This window comes from Aedes albopictus, chromosome 1, assembly GCF_035046485.1.
Source record: "Aedes albopictus strain Foshan chromosome 1, AalbF5, whole genome shotgun sequence".
Classification (NCBI taxonomy): domain Eukaryota; kingdom Metazoa; phylum Arthropoda; class Insecta; order Diptera; family Culicidae; genus Aedes; species Aedes albopictus.
In genome coordinates, this window is record NC_085136.1 from 240,323,103 (window position 1) to 240,342,009 (window position 18,907).

The 18,907-nt window shown below is 39.0% G+C and overlaps 1 protein-coding gene across 1 annotated transcript in view; it reads right to left on the bottom strand.

Annotated features, from left to right (window-relative positions):
* LOC109425333 (twitchin) overlaps positions 1-18,671 on the bottom strand; it is a 115,752-nt gene extending 97,081 nt beyond the window's left edge. Inside the window, exon 1 of the mRNA XM_029860217.2 lies at positions 18,449-18,671. The gene's annotated coding sequence lies outside the window, so the exon portion shown is untranslated. The remainder of the gene's footprint in view (positions 1-18,448) is intronic.
* Between the last annotated feature and the right edge of the window lie 236 nt (positions 18,672-18,907).

Here is an 18,907-nt window from a genome sequence, read left to right on the forward strand (position 1 = left end):
AAATCATGATTTTTTTCCTGACATCTTTAAACTTTCAAATGTATGCAATACTTTATTTGATGTGTTATGTTTGGTTTGAAACGTTTTTCAAGTACCACTACAAAGTTTATGAAAATAAACATGCGATTTCCCAATGAGGAGAGGACTATGTAATGCTGCGGAGTGGATGCGGGTCCAAGAGTCAGGAAAAAATGTACGTGGTTAATGGATGGCCTCCTTCGCAACGCAATCTTCATAATTTCGATTATGTCACCCAAGAAAAGTATTTGTACTACCCCGAGTTCATCGCTCCTAAAGTCTGAATTTTATTGCTTTTTAGGATATTTTGCAATAATAAATACCAGTTCGCATCCACACAACCCAAATGATCGTAAATTTCCACACCAACAGCACAGAAAACTACCTCAGCGGTCGAGTGGCAATAAAAATTTCCGCGCTGTTTTCCACCGTCATCGTGCTGCCGCGGGCGCGTGAAAAGAAACCATACGTTACGGCGCGCCACCGCCTGCATCATCCTCGCTCCCTTCTTGTGACGCAAGTAGTTGAATAATTGTTATTTTTAAAACTGTGAATTCTTTTCCGACTGACTGACTGACTGACTAGCTCTGGCTCTGGCAGAGTCACTCAGTGTGCGGGTGGGAACGAGGAAGAACAACAAGAAAAACCTGCCCTGATTAAGTGGTGCTTCAGAAAACAGATCGTAGGGGAGAGTGATCCATAATGCTCTGTCGCAAAACCGGAAAAACTAAGGTGAAAAATCATGCTCTTGTTGTTTTCCAGCTTATTTATAATTGAAAAATAGCTTTCTTCATTCTTAGAGTATCTAATGTTGCAACCTTCATTAGCTAAATAGAAATTCATTCTCTTTTAAGAAAAACTGGAACTTTGTCGGCTTCTTCCATGTTTCCAGTGCATGCAGTTTAGATGCTAAACATAACAACCTATCGATAAAACCTATGGGTATGGGAAGCCAATAGTTTTCTCATTCATTGGAAACACATGAAGGGAAAACAATATTAATTGTTATTGAAAAATTGTATTCCTTAAAATGATAGAAATATTGTGGTACAACATTCGTATTCCAATGGCGCACCTTAAACAATTTTCCTCATCATCATCATCGCCGTAGTGAACAATCCCAGCCAGAGGAAAATATTTCGAATAACTTGATCGGACATGGGAGATTAACGATTTCGTGAATCGGATTCGGTCGGTTTGGTGGTGCAATTGGTAGGTAGGATACACATATGTATAAAAGCAGTTGCAGGGACTACGTGCGATTTTTGTGTAAATATTTTCATCATTGCATACCACTCGAGTCTTCTCAGCGGTGGGAGGGAATATTACGTGGAACAGCGGCGCGGATGTTTGTTCTTCGCATTCAAGTAGAGCGATGAATCACCATCTAGTTGGATTTAGCAAGACATCAGTTTTTGGTGTCTTATGGAGTTGAATTTGTATGAGACATATAATTATGATAAGGGACAATAGAAATTCGCGGCAAAATTTCTTAAATTTCGCGAGCTACTATTGTAAATTTCGCGGCACTGTCGCGGTCCCATATGTTTGACCGTTTTGCTGAAGAAAACTCTAATTCGGCACCAACATTTCAAAGGGGCGTAACTGCTTTTGCAACCAATGCCTTCTCACAGAGCTGTGGGTCGTATTTCATTCATCTCACGCAATTTACATCCATTAATCGAAAGAGGAGGATTTTATCTTTCTATTTGTGCTAGTGGATTGCTCGAGAGGGATGGGATACGCTCCACAGCTTTGTGAGAAGGCATCGGTTGTAAATGCAGTTACGCCCTTTTGAAATGTTTGTGTCGAATTTTGCATGCCCAATAAATAACACTAGTTTACAGCATTTTTGAACTCGGTGAGCTGATGATCATTTTTGGTGTAGAATCATGCCCTGAGTTCGAAAACGCGAAGTGAAAAAAATACAGTAGAGCGGAATTTTTTTCGACTTTTCATACAAGGTTGATGATTTGAAATCGATTTTTGTTCTATTTTTTAAGCAAAGCCGCTCACTTCACACATCTCATTCTCCTTAAAACTTGCTAATATCTTGAATTTTATCAATCTGACGCAAAACATGTATTCAGATGATCAAATGGTATTGTATTCAGCTTTTAATTTATGAAAAAGATTTAAAATTGGTTGAACAAAACGCAAGATATTTGAATTTTAGTAAATTTCATATTTTAAAAAGTTATAAAACTCGATATTGAGTTAAAACTCAAAAACTGTTCTACTTAAAATATTTTGAAGCACGGTTTCGAAATCAGCGCTAAATTGTGCTTCAAAAATTTTGGTCGTTGACAGAAGTTCACGACTTTCGTTTTATTTTGTAAACTACAGTTGACTCTCTACATCTCGATATTGAAGGGACCATCAAGACAGGGAGAGATCGAACTCAAGAACCAATTTGTAATGCACACTAGATTGAAAAATCGTCCATAACTAGGAAAAACCGTCAACAAACAGATGTCACTTCACCTTCCCAGAATGTTTTGCACCTAAGAAACGAGATCTAGCAACCTGTAAAAACGGGCATATCAACATATGGAGAGAAAATCTCGAACAAAAACGAATGAAATCGCATCGAGATAGAGAGATATCGAGATAAGGAGATATCGAGATGTAGAGAGGTAAAATGTATGCAGATTAAAGGGACCTACCAAACCATCGAGATAGGGAGAGATATCGAGATGTAGAACATCGACATGTGGAGTCGACTGTAGTGTAATTCACTTGGTTTTTAAGCGTCTTATCATGAACTCATCGTGCATAACTTACCATTGTCACAAGATATCAGTCAACTTATGTTTAGAAAGTTTAAATTGATGGAAATTGATAAGGCATGTTCACAATTTTGTAGATTTTCGCGGCATTTCGCGGGATTTCTCACATTTCGCGACCAGAGGCAAATTTCGCGGATTTCGCGGCTTCCGCGAAATCGCGAATTTCCATTGTCCCTATTAGGATCCAACATTATTGTCTGACGCTGTGACAGCGACATGCAGGCTTATTCAACATGGATATCAAAGGTGAGCTTATCGTCGATAATCTCTCTCAAATGATTGATGAAGCGCTTTGCGACAGAGCATTAATGATTAATCATAAATTTATTCATGATTAATGATTAAGATTAATCAAAAATCATCAATCATAATCACAAAAGAATATCGTTTAATCATTAATCATTAAAAAATATATTATATGGTGAATTATACATAAATAATGATTCACCATATTATATATATGATCGCATTTGAATTTATTTAAATGCTGTTCATAATACTACAACCCCTGCATTGCATGCATCTGCATAAACCTGTAATATTGTGTATAAAAAATGTAGTAATGACGGTGACTATAGCAACGGCGGCTAGGGTGCGTTTATAGGTCCAAGCAAAGGTTGATTGCAGGGGGTTAAAAGGGGTTTCAGCGGGGTACCAGGAGATAGCAGGAGTGTCCCATCAAGGGGCTTCAGGGATTCTAGGAGGTCTCAGGAGTGCTTCAGTTGGCCTTAGAGGGATCTAGGGGAGTTCTAACGGGCCTCAGGGCCGTTTCTGGGGCATTCCATGGGGAACCAGGGGGAACCAGAAGGTCTTAGGGGCATTTTAAGGGGTACTCAAGGGGTTTGAAGGGGTCTCATGGGTGTTTCGAAGGATTCAGAGGGTTTCTGGGGGTACCTTGAGGTTAAGGTCATTTTAGGGGGTTCTAGGGGCTTTCACGGAGTCTCAGGGGCGTTTAGGAGTTCTTAGAAGCGTTCCAGGAGATCCAAACGGGTTTCAGGGGAGTAATTGGAGGTCACGCTAGGGTTATTGATATTTGGAGCAGGTCTTAGGGGCGTTTCCGGGGTCATTTCAGGAAATACCAAAGGATTTTCGGCGGGGTTCAGAAGTGGATTCAAGGGAATTTCGGAGGCATTTCAGGAAGTTTCAGAGGTTTTGCGGTGGGTTTCAAAGGCATTATGCAGGCACTATCGGGGGTTTCGGAGTGTCTCAAGTGCGTTACATGAGGCCAATGGGGTTTTCATGGGATTTCGGGGGCTTTCAGGATATTTCAGATTATTTTTTGCGAGTTTTGAAGGCATTACGGAGGTATTTTCGATGTGGGTTTCAGGTGCGTTTACGGTTGTACACAACAATCACCATATTGTTTTGATGGACCAATTTCTGTTCCCTGGAGCCCATCCAGTCCTTACGTAGAGGGTCACTACTGCACAGTAGGAAATGCCTTTCCTCGAACGCTGGCGGTGTAGAGCTATTTCGACAAGATATCGTCTACGGTTGAGCTTCTATTCTGGAAGCTCAGCCGGTTGCTCGAAAGACCATTTACACTCTCGGTGTACCTCAACACGTGTTGTATAAGAGATACGGCAACGCAAGTTTTGGTTGTATATAAGTTAATGTTATGTACTTTAATCGAATCCATGACTCCCAATTCGCTAGACGGGTGCTTCTATTCCTTCAAGCTATGGAGTAGACCTGTGCGCCGCCGCGCCACGCCGCCGCCGCCGACACTTTTCGTCCCACGCCGTCGCCGACCGAGGTATCGGCGGCGCGCCATACGCCGCTGTTTGTCACGCCGCCGATTTTCATTTTTCGCGCCGGTGATCAGTGCACGAACAAAATTAAGTTTACACAAAGTTGATATAAAAAAATCGCACGATCACTATCATAAGAGTTTGACTGCAATAATTGATTTCTCATCATTACAGAAAAAACATTATTCATATTCGGTTACTTTTGCAGTTATAGACGCTAGTCAAAACCGTTCTCTAGCAGATTTCAATAAGATTATTAAAAAACGATTACATATAATCATGCAATATCAATAAAAAAAAACTCAATCACTAAGATTATACCCTTATAATATAAAAATTGAAAACAGAAAGTTCTAACAATTTGAAATCTGGTCATTAGAACTTTGGTCCGTCTATTTTTTTTTTTTCTTTTTTTGTAGTGTTTCAGACAACCTCCGCAAAAGGCTCCTATTTATAGTTTCTGAAGAAATTTAAATGGAATTTCAGGGTGTCCAATCAAATACGAATGCCTTAGAGCTTTTTTTTATCATTTTTTTTTATCATTTACATCTCTCCAGAAGTTTCTTCAATGATTATTTCAGAAAGATTTAGTGATGCCTCCAGGAGATCCACCAGGGAATCGTCCAGAAGATTCTTCAGAGATGCCTCCAGGATTGCTATTTTTTTTTTTTTTTTCAAACAATCCCTCAGGACTAGCCTCAGGAAGGTCTTGACAGGAGTATCTTCAGAAAAAAAACTCCATTAGTTCCTTCAGAAATTCTTTCAGGAGGATTCAGGGATGTCTCCTAAAGATACGTCAGAGATTTACCCAGATGATCCTTCAGGGATTCCCATAGGAAGTCCTTCAGAGATCCATCAGTCTGAGAGTTCCTTCAGGAATTCCTTCTGAAGTTCCTTCAGGAATCCCTACTGGAGTTTTTTTTAGGAACTATTCCTAAAGTTTCCTCAGAGTTTCCTCTAGGAGATCCTTCAGAAATTCCTCTGGAATTCCAATAAGGGATTTCTTCTGACGTTCTGTAGGGATCACTCAAGGAGATTCTTGAGGAATTTCATCAAGGGTTTCTACAGGAATTTCTTCTGGCATCCCTCCTGATTTTTTCCAAGAATCCCTCCTAAACTTCATTCGTGGATTCCTCTTGGAATTACTTCGGGATACCTCAAGAAAATTTTTCAGCGTTTTTTTTTTTTCAAGGGGATTCATAAATGCCTCTTGGAGATCCATCAATAGTACCGTAAGAAGTTTCTTCCAAATCTCCTGCAGGAGGTCTTTATAAATTAGTCTAGGAGTCCCTGCAGGGATTTATTCTGAATTTTCATTAGAAATTCCTACAGCAGTTCTTAACGAAATTAGTCCAGGAGTTCCTTGAGATATTCCTCCAGGAGTTTCACGGATTCTTGCAGATGTTTTTTCAGAGATTCCTCCTGAATTACTACAGGGAGTTCCAGGAAAATTCAGGGATTCCTACATAAGAGTTCCTTCTAAGATTCCGTCAGGATATCCTTAGCGGATTCATCGAGAAGTTACGTTAGGGATTCTTCCATGAGTTCTTAATGGGATCGCTTCTATGGCTGTTTCTTTGGATTGAAGATTGAAATTGATTTTTTTTTTCAGGAGGACTCACGGATGCCTCTAGGAGTAACATCAAAGATATCTCCAGAAGCTCGTTCAGGAATTCCTACTGGAGTTCTTTTAGAAACAAAAAAGAGATACTTTGAGGATTCCTTTTGAAATTATTTCGTGGACTTTCCTTTGCGGTTTCCTCCTGGACTTCCTCAGGGGATTCCTTGTGGATTTAATTTGAAGATTCCTCCTAAAGTTCCTTTGGATATTTCTCCTGGACTTCCTATGGGGATTCCTCTTGGAATTCCTTCAGGGTTGTTTCCTCTTGAAAATCCTTCGATTATTCTGCATGGAAATCCTTCGGAGATTCCTCCGAGAATTTCTTCAGGGGTTCCCCTGTGATTTCTGCAGCGACTTCTTCTGTAATTTCTTTAGGGATTTCTCCTGGAATTCCTTCAGAAAACCCTGCTGGTATTACGTCGGGTAATTCTTCTGGAATTTTTTCAAGGATTTCTTCTGGACTTCCTTTCGAATTCTTGCGAAGATTCTTCCTAGCAATCCTCCGGAGATTAATCCTAGACTTTCTTCAGCGATTCCTCCTGATATTCCGTTGGGGATTCCTCCTGAAATTTCTATGGGAAGTCATCCTGGAATTTCTTTGGAGATTCTTCCTGGATTTCCTTCGGAGTTTTCCTTGGAATTTCTTTGGTGATTCCTCTTCGAATATCTTCGGAGATTCCCCCTAGAATATCCTCAGGGATCCATCTTGGAATTCTTCCGGGAATTCCTTCGAGGTTTCCTTCTGGAATTCTTTCAGTGATTCCTCCTAGAATCCCTTCGGGAATTTCTTCTGGAATTCTTTCGAGGTTTCCTTTTGTAGTTCCTTCGGTTATTCCTCCTAGAAATCCCTTAGGAATTTCTCCTGGAATTTTTTCAGAGATTCCATCTAGGTATTTTTCATTGAGTCCTCCTAGAAAACCTTTGGGGACTCTTTCTTGAATTCCCTTGGAAATTACCACTGGATTTTTTTAGGGATTCTGCTGGAATTGCTTTGTGGATCACAGCGGGAATTCCTTTGAGATTTGTACTGAAATTCTTTCGGAATTTCCTCTTGGAAATCCTGCGGAGATTTCTCCTAGAATTCCTTCAGCGATCCCTCCTAAAATTCCTTCGGGAATTCCTTTTGAATCTCATCCAGAAGTTCCTCGTGGAATTCTTTCGAAGATTCCTCCTGGATATTTTTGCTTTTTCAGGGATTTCTCTTGATACTCCGTCGTGGACTCCTTCGGGAATTCCTTCGGGGTTTCCTCCTGAAATTCTTTTGATAATTCCTCTTAGAACACCTTTGGAAATTCCTTATAGAATTCTTCCAATGCAGTTTTTTCGGGATTTCTTTCTTGAATTTCTTCGGTGATTCCACCTGGGAAATTCCTCCTGGGATTCGGGATTCTTTCTAGAGTTCCTTCGGGGATTTCTTCTTGAATTTCTTTGGAGATTCCTCCTGGATTTCCTATGGGGACTCCTCTTGAAATTCCATCGGGGTTTCCTCTTGAAAAACATTTGAGGAATCCGCTTGGGTTTCTTTTGGAGATTCCCCTACAATTTTTTTCGGGGATTCCTCTTAGAATTCGTTAAAGGATTCCTTCTAGAATTCCTTCGGGGGTTTCTCCTTGGGGGTTCTTACTTCGAGGATTCCTCCTGATATTCCATCGGAGATTATTTCTGGAATCCTTCGGGATTCCCTATTGGAATTCCTTTGGTAATTCCTGTTTGAATTTCTTCGCCAATTCCTCGGGGATTTCCCCTGGAATTCCTTCAAAGATTCCTCCTGAGTATTTTTCGTTGATTCCTTCTATAAATCCTTTGAGTTTTTTTTTTTTCGAATTCCCTTAGAAATTCCCACTGGAACTCTTTTGAGGATTCCTTCTGAAAATTTTCCTAGGATGGAACTTCTTTGGGTTTCCTCCAGGATATTCTTCGTTGGTTACTCCTATAAATCCTTAGAGGATTCCTTCTTACAGTCCTTTAGAAATTCTCGCAGGAATTTCTGGAATTTATTTGGCGATTCCCTTGGCGATCCATGCATGAATTTATTTGGGGAATCCCCCCTATTCCTTGGAGATTTTTCTTAGATTTCCATTTGAAATTCGTCGAAAATTTCAATCAGGGATTTCTTCAGAAATTTCTGCAGGGATCTCTCTGAGAGATATTCTTGAACCACCAGAGGTTCCTGCAGAAGTTCCTTCGGGGCTTCATACAGCAGTTCTTGCAGAGATTAGTCCAGAATTTTCTTCATAGATTCCTCTAGGAGTTTCTTTAAGGCTTCTCCTGGAATTCCTTCTGAGATTCTTTCCTGAAATCTGTCGGGGATTCCTTAGTGTAAATAGTGTTGACCTTATTATCAAATTTGATTGCTTCTGCAGATTCTAATAAAACAAAACAAGAACTGTAGTAAAATCGATATTTTATTGCCCTTCATTTGCAATATACATGTACTACACTGAGGATACAAGTAATGTCACAATAGAGCTAATCGCTGGTCGCAGTGACAGACCCAAACAGAAATAAAAATGGTATTCATTCAAACGTTATGGTCATGAAAAAGACCAGACTATAAATTCTAGAGCGTAAAGACAACTTTTTTGCCTTGCCAATGTTCACATTATGGTCATATTTTGGTCACGCCGATTCACGCCGCCGCCGCCGCCGCCGAAAGCTGCCACCGGCGTGACGCCGATGACGCCGCCGCCGCCGGCCAAAAATGGCACTTACGCCGCCGCCGAGCAAAATATAGTCGGCGCACAGGTCTACTATGGAGTCACTTGACTTTCTCCTTCCCTACGGTGCTACGATCACCCTATCGTAATTGGTCGGCTGTGGACCGAACCGTCAAAAGTTCGCATTGGTATACAGCAAAGTATCTAAATACCAAGGTAAGAGATTCCCGTTAATATTCGCGGATTAGTGAGAAAAGGAAAAAAGCAAAAAATAGTTATGAAGTTTGCGCTGATTTGTATGGGCGCATCACTATTTAGCAAATTTTCTTAAGAATTTGAGCATCATAGAAGCTATTATTTAATTGCATCTCACTGGATTAAAAGTGACTTCCATGCAATAAAACAGGAAATATCGCCATTTGAAAATTGGTAACAATTTTTTTTTAATTGGTTCTAAACATATTTTTTCAGCATTTAGAAACATCTTAACTACTAAAACTTCACAAACTTTGCTGAAATAATGACATTTTAGTGTAAAAACACTAACTTTTCATAACTAACGCAGATGTGTTGGTGAGTCTCATTTTTGACATTTGCGGGAATCTCTTACCGTATTTAAATACGTTGGGTATACAGTACCCGAAGCTCATGACCTCTTCCGTTTTGACATACATGTGAACACAGTGTATGTGTTAGATGTTCATGTACTAAGTATAGATGACAGTTCTCTCAGGTGTGCTAGATACTCCTTTGCATCAGTAGTGGTAAATAGTTTTGCATAGAGCTCAAACGGGATTTCATAACTATTTTTTGCATGCTTGTAAAACATGGCGATCTAGAAGCTGTCATCTATACTGAGGTTCATCTAATCCCATCCCAATGGGATTTAGATTGTGAAAAGAAGCTAACCATTTGCGAGTTCAGTTCTACGCCTACAGTCTAGCTCCCGGCTATCGAATTGGATGTCGTGGGGTCGATTCCCAGCAAAGTTGGAATTGAAGTCAGCTTCAATGCGACTATATTGGGGCTCTTTCCCAGTTTAACTTTACTTACTTCAATTGTACACACAGATTAACGTTTGCTTTATTTACACCATATGTACACTATCCGTCATGAATTCGGACTCAATTTAAAAGTATTGCAAAACTTCGTTGTATATTGCATCGCTCCCAAAAAGTTTAACATCACCTGATTTTTTTTTTTTTTTTTTTGTATCTGTATTAGCGAGATTTTTAGCCCTAGGCTAGTTCATCTCGGGACCCACGCTTTACTTCTCTTCCGAAGGAAGAACTCTCATTTTTTCATGAGTTTGTCGGGAGTGGGACTCGATCCCAGGTCCTCGGCGTGATAGTCACGTGTTCTAACCATCCAACCAGGTCCGCTCCACACCTGAAACTTAGTAAATTCTTGCTGCTATATCTCGAAACCCTGATAATCTGCAAAGATACAGTCTTCAGTAGAGTTGTTCAGAAGGTCATTGATATAATAAAGACAAACAGTTTTATTGGTGATCATGTCAAAATGAGCATTTGAATCAGCTTTTTCTCGTGATCCCAATAAGATAGAAAGTTCAAGTCTTCGGCAGAGTGGTCCAGAAGATTTTTTGCTTCATAAAGGCAAGCAGTTTAGTTGATAAGTGAGCATGTAAACATAAACATTTTTAAACAGCTCTATCTCGCTATCCTGATAAGATAGAAAGTTCAAGTCTTAGGCAAAGTATATTAGAAGGTCTTTGACATTATAAAGAGAGGCAGGTCTGTTGCTAGGTGTTGTCGGTGGTTAAAATGCATTTTATACATAAAGTTTGATAAGTTTCGAGGAACTCCTCTGGAAGTTTCCCTAAAGCTTCGTATAGAAATTCCCCTCGAGGAACTTTTACAATAATTTGCAAGAAATTCTTTTCTTGTAAAGTAAATTCAAGTTAACTACATGTTGGACGTGAATAGATAGTGCTTGTTCGTGTGAATTAAACGAGTTCAAACTACAAATTTCGAACATATTACGTTCGGTAGAATTAAAAGTAGTGTTTACTACTAGTTTAAGCTTCATGTTGGAATTCCGATGAAAATCCTGAAAAAGTCTGGAGATTGCGATGAAGTATTAAATGGTTAGGGATTAGGATTTTTTCCAGAGATAAGTTAAGAGATTTCTCCGGACCATTTGTTCTGAAACAACTCTAAGGGTTTACCCCAAAGTTCTATCCAGAGTTTTTCCATCAATTTCATTGATTTCTAACGAAAGTTTATGATTATCATGAAAATTCATTTTGTAACATAACCCGTAACGTGGGTAGATCACCTCATAATGGTGCGTTACGGTGTAAGATCTTTTTGACAAGTTTTGAATTCGTAATTTTCCAGCTTGCTTAATTTGAAAGCAGGAAAATTATAAGATCAAAATTTGGTTTACTTTTTGTTTTATTTTTGCATTTTGTTTTTTCACTACTACTATTCCATCTGTATTATTTGTTACTGTTATTGTTATTTGGTTATTTGCTTGATTTTAACTATAACTAATAACTATAATAACTATTTGTTTCAGCGCTGTTCAGGTAAAAAAAGTTGTAATTGTAATGTAGGTCAATTAAAATTCTATATATGTACACTCAAACCTCCATTTAAGTAATGATTCGGGGATACTTAAATGGATGCACTACGTAAATGGATTTTGTTTTTGATTTAAAAAGAGTTTATGTTCTTACAGTGCAGTTAACGTTAAAATATTTACAGTATTATCGAACTAAGCCAATTGACCGTATGGTTGTAAAAGTTATAAGGTCGAAAAGGCCATTAGGCCGAAAATGTTGTTAGGTCGAAGAGGTCATCAGGCCGATATATCGATTGGTCGAAAGAAGGTCGTGTGGCCGAGAAATATTGTTACATCAAAGTGTTTAATTGGCCAAATAGGTCCTTAGGCCGAATAGATCATTAAACCGAATAGGTCATTAGGCCGAATTGGTCATTTGGCCGAATAGGCCATAAAAAGTATGTACTATACAGTAGACGTTATACCGTAGTTATACCGTTTGCATGTCTACTGTACTACCAAAAAACCTTGCTCGTTGTATTCAGTGTGAGCGTGGTGCAGTTTTGAGATCAAACAGGCGCCGTAAGACCTTTTCGGTCTAAAGACCTTTTCGGCTTAAGACCTTTTCGGCCTAAAGACCAATTCGGCCTAAAGACCTTTTCGGCCTAAAGACCTTTTCGGCATTAAAACCGTTTCGGCCTAAATCCCCTTGCAGCCTAATGATTTTTGCGGCCGGACGATTTTTGCGACCTAATGACGTATTCTGCCTAATGACTTATTCGGCCTATTGACCTGTTCGGCCTAATGACGTATTCAGTCTCATGACTGGGCCGAAAAGGTCCTTATTCGGCCTATTAAGCCTGATGACCTTTTCGAAGAACAGATGTTTTCGAAACCGTAGCACATTTACATTTGTTTTGCTGTGAATAGAGTCAAATTCCATTTAAATTGCGTTACTTAAATGGAGGGACTTTATTGGAATTTACTTTAATGATTTCGACTTAAATGGAGGTTTGAGTGTATCATAATAATATTTATTATTTCAGGAAAAATCAGGTAATTCATCAACTATATAGAGGGTGAGTCGTTAATTATTCTGCCACCCTACCTTCAAGTGATTCGCAAATTGTCTACAGTTAACGAAAAGAAACCAAATTTTTACTGTAGTTTCGTATATGTATGTATTTCAACTTTTTGGTATAGGTTCAAATTTAGGATGCGTTTTAGTGAAATTCACGACATTTTCAATTAACGCCCTCCATGTGGACATGTTCAGGCTCAACTTGCAACAAATAATTAAAGCTCTCTGGTTTGTTTATGCGCATCGTGCCTGGTTTTCACCCAGCTCCAAGCTTATGTTTCACTGACAACCGTTCCTGAAACCTATTGACGAACATTAAGATGATCCGATAATGTATAATCATCAATTGTTCCAAGGCGCTACTCCATGATTTTAGATTTTAGCATGTGATTGTGCAACATCTTTTTTAGAACTGTGAACTAAATTTATTCTATATCGAGCGGAATCTCACTGATAACTGCTCAATTTATGTTATGTAAACAATAGACTCTAAGGAGAAACTGTACAAAATTTTGTTGATTTTGGTGGAGTAGGAAAAAAGTTACGTTAGTTTGAAAATGGCACAATAATTATCGACTCACCCTTTAATTAATTATATTTAAATTACATGATACTTGGGATTTTGGGGGGGGGGTTGGCAGCCTAAGGAAGCTAAATGAACTGGTTTCTGGGCAAATGTTCGTGGGGTGGCCAGACTTTGTCACGAGATAACAACCATCGTGTTGTCTTCCGAAGGTTTCCAGTGAATTAAGCTTACCTTACTACAACAAACCATCAGGTAGATCATTCCCTTCCGGTATGACTCTGCAGCCATAGGTAATCCTTGCGCTGATGGTGGGTACACAATCATCATCATCATCATCATCATCATCATCGCTGTGGTTTCAACAGAATCCTGGTGTATTTAAGCCTAACAGCTACAGGGGATAGACAAAATGATCGGGACAGGCAAAATTATCCCTTCTCAAAAAATTTTCAAATAGCTGTAACTTTTCGAAAAGTGCATCAAACATTCTCAAATTTTCACTGCAAGTTGATCAACTAGTTATGCATCAGTGGACAAAATTTGGAAAATTTCGGACTATTCTGCACGAAGTTATAAAGATTCTAGAAAAAAGTAATAATTATCCAAAAGCCAACTTTGAGCTACTATATCGCCGGATCCAATGAACCGAATGCAATGAAATTTTGACCATTTATGACTTATATAATGAGCTTTGAAAAACTTTTAACTTAACTTAAAATTCTTAACAATGAAGAAAATTATAACGATCTGATTATTTTTCTAATAAAACACCAAATTTTCTCAAATTTTAACATCATTTCAAAATTTAGGATGCTAATTATAGTTCATTTAAATTCCCTCTAATTGTCTTGAATACAGATATGTTTGGAAAGAAAGTAACAACATAGGCGGCAATTCATTGAAAAAGTAATGGGATGCAAATTAAAAATAGATCAATTTACTAAAAAATCATAAAATTAATTAAATCGCTATAACTTTTTCTCTTGTTAATAATTTCAAATTGAGTCAAACGTTTTTCAGAGCTCATTATATAAGTCATAAATGGACAAAATTTCATGGCATTCGGTTCATTGAATCCGGAGATATAACAGTTCAAAGTTGGCTATCGGATAATTCTACCTTTTCCTAAAATTTTTATAACTTCGTGCAGAATAGGCCGATCTTTCTCAAATTTTGTCCACTGATACACAACTAGTTGATTAACTTACAGTAAAAATTTGAGAATATTTGATGCACTTTTCGAAAAGTTACAGCTAATTGGACATTTTTTTAAAAGTAAAAATTTTGCCTGTCCCGATCATTTTGTCTATCCCCTGTAGTTCTTCCGCACCTTTAGTTGGGATTCTAGGAAGAACACTAGAAACAATCCCGAAAAATCTCTAAGAAAAAACTCAGAAAGATCACAGCAAACATATCTACACACCATCATCCGAAAGCAGTCGAGGGACAATAACTCCTGTAAAAATTCTAAAATGAACCGTGAGGAGGAACTCCGAGAGAAATCCTGCGAAAATCTTTAAGAAATATGCCAGAAGAAACTCCTGGGAAAATCCCTTGGGAAACTCTAGACGAGAGCTCAGGATCATTTATTTTAGAAATTACTGAAGGAACTTAGGTAGAAATCCTGTGGACTTTAGAAAAATATGAGAAAATCGGGAGAACCTCTGAAGAAAAAAAAAGAAAATATGTTGAATGAATCATGAGAGAAATTTTAGTGATAATCCCAGAAATGACTTATATAGGAGCTCTGGGATAAATCTCTCAAGGCTCTGGGAGAAGTTACCGGAAAAACTCATTAGGAAACTCCGGGAGGAACGCCGAAATAAATTGTGAAAAATAATTCAAGAGAAATCCCAAGATAACATCTGAGGACTATCCTCAGAGAACTCCTCACAATAAACCTAGGAAAATCCCACGAAAATGTCTTGGAGAATGCTGGAAGAAAGCTTCATAGGGCTTTGGGACAATACCTTAGGAAGAAATCCTGCAAGATCTCTTTAAAAAAAACTCCAGGAAAATATGGTCCAGGTTTGAATTCTGGAATCCCGGAAGGTTTTCAAGGAAGAATCTGGTAGAAATCTGGAAGAACCTCCGGCAAGTAGGGTTCCTAAGAAAAGTTTCATGGAAAAGTATGGAAGAGAACTTGTAGGAAATAGTAGTAGGTAGGTGATATGAAATTCTTTGATAACTCCAGTTTGTTGAGATTTTGTTTAGGTAGTAGACAATCTGTTCCTCAAACATTATGCATATCTTTATTTTCGCTCCCCTCTAGCACTTCTTTTTGCCTTTTTTAATCGACTTTTTTAACCCTTATGTGGCCGACAGGGTACCCGGATACCAAGCACCCATTTAAAAAGCACGGTGTAGAAAAAAGCAAAAAATTTTTCGGACACATAACGGTTCACCTTGCTAATGTATTACGTTGACGACAGTTCGCTTTCGTAGTGGACGGTTTGGATCAAACAATGACCCTATTGCACAAGGAGGGTTGAACGCAGTTCTTATCAAATTCCATCGACATTGTCATTGAAAACATTTTCAGGAATTCCGCAAAGATCACGAATTTTCGTTGAAAAATACTCAAGAATTTTTGGTCATCATTCTTTTGCATTCTTCTAGTGGCATAAAACGTTCAGAAATGTTTTGTTGTACATTTTTCGCAAGAACGGTCACAACCAGATTATTTGGGATTACGATTTTTAAATGAATATGTAATGAAGGCATTATTTTTAAAAACACAAATTATGATTCAAGTTATGGTTTGAGCTGAAAAATTGTGCAATTGGTCATCTGCTGATGGCGAACATCAGCGCAAACCGTTATTGAAACCATATCTTCAGAGTATTTTGTGTATCGTTTAGTAATTATTGGCCATTTTTCATAATCTTAAAGCACAGACAACAGACGTTCATACTATCATACGAAATGTGTGTAAACCCTTTCAAACTTCATTTGTATAAATAAACCTAACTAGCAACCATTTAGAGATGGCGCAACGATCGCATTCACAACGCTTGAGTAAAAATGCTAAACGCAAATAATTCCTGTTAGATAGCAATTACTGCAGCAAATGGTTGTATAGAAAGGAGTGAGCAACATATTTAGATTTACAGTTTTTACACAAGTTGAGTTTTTTTTTTATCAATGATAAACATATGTTATCTGTGCTTAAAGTAACTTTTCTGTCTCTAGTTTCAAAAACATGATCACTAGAATAACTGTTTCAGCCATCAGTTTTTGCTACCAGGCCTGTATTTGAGATCTGTGCGTGAACCTAGTGTTTTTTTTTGCTGAATGAATTTGGGAGTTCAAAGTTAAAACATAGAATTGTATGTTGTGAAGCAGAAAATGAACAATTTGCAAAAGAATTGAAAGAATTGAAGTGCAGGAAACAATTTTGACTGAAGTACGAATAATAATGAGAATATTTTTGGCAAACAATGTAGCAAAATCAGAATTAACTAATAAACATATGAATTATTGCTTCAAGAAGTCGGTTCAATAATCGCATACAACTTCGTCAGCAATTATACCTGAAATTATTGAAAAAACATCTCAGTAGAACGCCAACAATTCCCTTGAAAGTGTCATGGTGTCATAAAAAATAGGTGCGCAAAACATTTTCACTGAAATTTAGATTAGTGGTTGTGATTTTTTGCGTAAAAACCACTAATAATTAGTCTCATAAGTTTCTGTTACTTTAACGGTTAGATTATCGTGAGCGAATCACGTTTTTACAAAACATCGCTGAATTGGTGATGAGACTCCCTCTTGGGAGCATCCGCAAACACTTATCTTCCAAATCTAGATTTGACTCACAATTATTCAAAGGATTTTTCGTAAATTTTAAATGTTATAGCAATAATGCATTCCTCATTTTAAAAGCATGATATCCATAATAACATCCCATCTAATAAGTAACAACATTTAAGCACCCCACACTTTTCCTGGCGCCACTTGTTTCTCACGTGGCAACCTTGTACGGTTCATTAGATCCTCCGCATCCGCTACTCCCACGCAAACAAAGCGCTAAATCTGTCATCGCCTCACGCATTGACACTTTACTTTTCACTCTACCTCAAAACGAAAGAAAATCTTGACACAGTTTTCCACAGTCAGTGCACTCTTTCAAGCGCCACTTTCCACACTGTCCTTGTTCGCTACTTGATCTTGATTGTTTTCTGTTCTCTTCGCACCACAAAACTCTGTCAACATCGCACAGAACTTCGCACCGCCGATTTCACAACACTCTGTCACGAGTCTGAACGCTTCGGAACAACTCCCACGCTCTCGCGGATTCCGGAGACTCACGATAAAGCACGATTCACGCACCCACCACCGTCGTCGGCTTCGGCTTATCCCCACCCACGACAACGACTGGTAGGCGTTTGTTTCATTTCGGGTTCGTGCGGTGGTAGTGAGCGACTCCAAGCGGCAAAAATGTTCACTGCCTGCACGCATTAGACGATTTTTCTTCCTTCACATGCATGAATTGGTGCGATTCGCAGGTTTCACCCCACTGGTTTTGTCCTTTGGTGCACTTTGACAGGTCAATGTTATGCAAATGTCACCGCGTGTGACAATGACACTTTCAATCTTCTGCGCTTGACTTACGCTTAGCGGAGAAAAACACTGGCACAATGTATCGTTAGGACTGTTCAACGAGGATCGACGATCGTCGAGCGGTTCGACCACAAATAATGCTTCCACAACACTCCGGCAACAGCGACTGAGACGGTCGTCGCACTGACTGCTGCTGCATGCAGCCCCAAGATCGGCGAGGATGAGAGCAAAATTCTGCGAGCGGGAAAAATCTTCTGTTCCTTTATTTTTAGACTTTTTTCGAAAAGTTCTATTTATATCGGTTTAATAGTATTACATTCAGTCTCGAATTTCTCCCCAATGTTTACACACTGTCTTGTTTCGCACCAGTTTTATTTCAATAGATCTCGCACTGCGGTATTATATAATCATATTTTTTTTTCACTCAGTTCACCGAGCCCCGATAGCTATTCTGTTCCAAAAATCCATCCAAAAATGAAAAGAACCTTGCAAATATTTTTCAGCTAAGTAGCGCACGTCACCTGTCACCGTTGTTCCTCCCACACACACTCACGGGTATCGCACCTCAAGTGGAGCAAGGTGACTAAATCACCTCACCAGCTCGAAAATGGCATTGAAGAGCATATTTTTTCACAGATTTTTCACTCTGCAGAAAATTATTGTTGCTCGAAGAAAACGCTGCTTAGTCAGCTCACTGTTAAAAAAAACTTGAATGATTCACGTTGAGAAAATTTTCATCCGTTGCGAAATTCTTCTTTTCAGCTATAAAAGGAACCACATGTTGGGTAACCACCGTTCAATCCGATGAAAAACCCCTCGAATCCACCGAAATCCACCGAAATCCAGCTCAATCCACCTCAAAATACCGATTTCCAGCCACAAAACTCCATAAAAGGTACAAATTCAGCACTCTTACTTTCACTTCACACCCCCTAAAAGGGAAATTTTTTCCAACAACTGCTACTGGCTATGAGCTCTGGGAGAGAGATTTTCCACACCGATTTTCCACCTCTAGCGCACGATTTCTTTTGCCGGGAGACTTTTACACGCATCCGATGAGCTAAACTTGCCGACTGAGCCGTGCTCGGTCCGGACACGGCCGTATAACCCAACAAACGGTCGCGGTGGCGGCTTGCGCATAGCCTTAGCGCGCACGACGATCGGCTCTCTCGCGGAAGATCGCCCGCGCTAAAAATAACCACGTGAGATCGCCGATTGAGTAACATGCGAGTGAGCGGGGCGGTAAAAATAGGCTCCATCATTTTCCGTGGTTTTTCCACCACCGTGCGGTGATGGTGCCGTTGATGCTGGCTGATGGGATATGAAGAATGAGAGGATTTGCCGCAGAAATACCCCGATTCTTGATAGATCGGTG